Consider the following 3,341-nt stretch of genomic DNA (forward strand, 5'->3'; position numbering starts at 1 on the left):
TTTTGCCCATTTCTCTTCTTCACTTTGCGGCTGATCTGTAGTCTGTAGATTAGTTCTGCATTCACATAATGGACCGCAGAAATGACCCGCTCTGTAAAAAAAATTCTTCATCTCCCCAATGCTCTGTTCAACCCAAAAAGTCCGTACCGCATAAGTCTACCTTGGCATCATGAAACCCAATTCTAGGTGAGATTTTACGGGGTCTTATATAACCATAAATTGCTGAGTCCAAATATATAATTAGATTCCAAAATCGATTTTAAATCAGTAATCAAATCCTCAAAATAGACTTTCCCAAAGTATAGACAAAACCCCCAAATTTTATCTCAAACTTCTATGTTTTGGGTGTTAATAATTCATGTAGATTCTTGAGATAATACCAGAAAATGAGTAGAAATAACCTAACCCTTAATCTTGTATGAAAATCTCTAAACAAAATCGCCCCTCTCCAAGTCTAGGTTCAAAATATGAGAGAATGAGTCAAAATCCCAGTATACATAACTTATAAGTATTCCCAGAACTACTCTTCGCGATCGCAACCCACTACTCTGCATCTCGTAAGGCTCAAAATGGTGTTGCTGCCAAATCTCCTATGCGATCGCGGAAAGACCTTTGCAATCGTGAAGCTCACCAGCCCCTAACACTACAGGAACATGCCCTACACCTCGTGAACGTGAAGAACCAATGCCCCCAACTCATACCCTTCAATGCGAATGTGGTCCTCCTCATGCAATTGCGGTGCCAAGCTCCCCTACACTTCGTGACCGTTTACTTGACCATGCGAACGTGAAGTAGAAGCTCCGTACTCCAAAATCAGACTACGTAATTGTTACATCTCGCATTTTTGCTACGTTAAAATTTCGTCTTCAGTTAATTGATGTAGGCTCGGGGATGAGATTATCTGGAGGTTAGTATATTTATGCGATTTATAACAAGCAATAACTAAGTGCCATGAAGGAAAGGGTACACGAATTAAAGAAAATGAGTTTCGTTGAAGGTTGTCGATTTGGGATAAAATACGTGTCAAGCGTTAATACCCGATAATTATAAACTAGTACCATGCAAGGTACCATATGACCACGGTAGTATAATATATAAAGTGAATATGAAGTATTTTAAAAATAAATAGAATTTTAAGTAATTTGTGGTAAATTTTAAATTATGCGGGTAATTGATTAATTACCGGGTAACGAGACATTACCCAGTTAACTAATAAGTGGATAAAAAAATTATTAAACTAACCCCCACCCCACGTGGCAAGAAGCCACAAGATTTGGAATATGACTAAGTAGTCAATTTTCCAAGTGGCTAAATGTGGTCACAACTTAACTCTGCAAATCTTATCCTTAGAAAGAGTGCTTTGTAAAGGCTTTAAAGTCCAAAAATGCAGCCTTTGGATTAGAAGCAAAACACGTTAGGCAGAAACATTTTCCTTCATTAAACAATCAAACAACACTTGCATTCTTTGGTTTTAAAGAACCAAAAACGTGAAAGTTTATTTTGGTTTATCAAATTCAATTTTTAGCCAATGTTGCAATTTCAAAGAACTATCAATTTCGTTTCTGTATCTCGAGAATTTCGTCCATATTTTGTAAAAGCAGATTCGTTCAAATAATTCCGGGAACAGGTATGTTAAGGCTATCCCTTCTTTCTTTTGGCATGATCCATACGATATGAACGAAACGTGCAAATACACAAATTCCAAAAGTAACTCTACTCATAGGAGTAATAGAAATATCTATGTTCTTTAATTTCCAGGTGTCATAATATTTTATCATCTGTTCATGGGTCTCAGAAAAATACGAAAGTTGAAAGGATGTTACATTATGATATTGCTCAAGGGGCAAAATGGTCTTATGACATTCTGAATGATTTTATTGACGTACATTTCATGCATTGCATCCACGTGCATTGACCCATGACCAGATGGTGTTATATACGCATATATATGTAAATATATTTATATGGGATATGGGAAAAGGTTATGGCGTTATATACGCATCACCACCTGATCAGCTGGTATATGATGATGATGTTGCCCACAGTGGCTGAAATATTATTCAAACGGCGTTATATACGCATATATGGGTATGTATTCAAATAGCGTTATATAAGCACATTGACCTATGACCAAATGGCATTATATACGCGTATATATATATGTATATATATGTATATGGGATATGGGAAAGGTTATGGCGTTATATACGCACCACCACCTGATCAGCTGGTATACGATGATGATTTTGCCCACAGTGGCTGATATGATATGATGGGATGCCCTCAGAGGCTGATGATGTTATGAAATATGTACCCATGCACGACATGACATTCATACGCATATGCATGACGCTAAAAGTAATTTATGATTTACAAAGTTATTCAGACTTACAGGATGAGTCATGTACTCTATATTTCTTCCATGTCTCTTATGTACTTATTTATATGCCTTACATACTCGGTACATTATTTGTACTGACGTCCCTTTTGCCTGGGGATGCTGCGTTTCATGCCCGCAGGTCCCGATAGACAGGTCGAGAGCCCTCCAAGTAGGCTATCAACTCAGCGGAAGATGTTGGTGCGCTCCATTTGCTTCGGAGTTGCTTGTTTGGTTAGTATGATTTAGACGTGTATTGTTTGGTATGGCGGGACTCTATCCTGACCCGTTATGATATATATGTATTCTTAGAGGCTTGTAGACATATGTCGTGTATGTGAAAGATTGTACGGCCTTGTCGGCCTATGTTTTGAGCTTATAAAAGATCATGTTGCCCTATTAGCCATGTATGTCACGTGTATATGATGATGTATTAAGAAGATACGTTAGTTGGTACTCGGTTGAGTAAGGTACCGTGTGCCCGTCGCGGCCCATCGGTTTGGGTCGTGACAGTAATCGTGACTTTGCCCCGCAGATTGTGAAGGTTATCAGGGACACCAGAAAACGAGCAGTGCAAACTCAACCGAAAAGGTCCGAAACCACCCCGAATCACACCTGAACCCTTCGATCTGGTCCAATCATACCAACAAGTCCAAATATCTTATCCAAACTTATTCCAAGGCTCCAAACATCGAAAACAACGATAAAATCAAGAACCAAAGATCCAATCCATCTCTTGACTTTCAAATATTCAAACTTCGCCGAACGCATCTGAATCATACATAGACATTTCAAATCACAACCAAACTATGCACACAAGTTCCAATAAACCAAATGAACATATCCAACGTCTCAAAACCACAATAGGAGTCCAATAATACCGAGGTCAACTTCCGGTCAACCCTATGAACTCTGCAATTTTTCAAATTGCTAACTTTCAACAAATAGAGCCTAAACCTTCTAG

The 3,341-nt window shown here is 38.3% G+C and overlaps 1 long non-coding RNA gene across 1 annotated transcript; it reads left to right on the forward strand.

Moving 5' to 3' along the window:
• Window positions 1-1,362: 1,362 nt before the first annotated feature.
• On the forward strand, window positions 1,363-2,779 carry LOC142181451 (uncharacterized). The gene is made up of 2 exons (XR_012710097.1): window positions 1,363-1,627; window positions 2,520-2,779. It is a non-coding gene; the product is annotated as an uncharacterized LOC142181451 (long non-coding RNA).
• The last annotated feature ends 562 nt before the right edge of the window (window positions 2,780-3,341 follow it).

The sequence above is a fragment of the Nicotiana tabacum genome, chromosome 6, assembly GCF_000715075.1.
Source record: "Nicotiana tabacum cultivar K326 chromosome 6, ASM71507v2, whole genome shotgun sequence".
Taxonomy (NCBI): Eukaryota; Viridiplantae; Streptophyta; class Magnoliopsida; order Solanales; family Solanaceae; genus Nicotiana; species Nicotiana tabacum.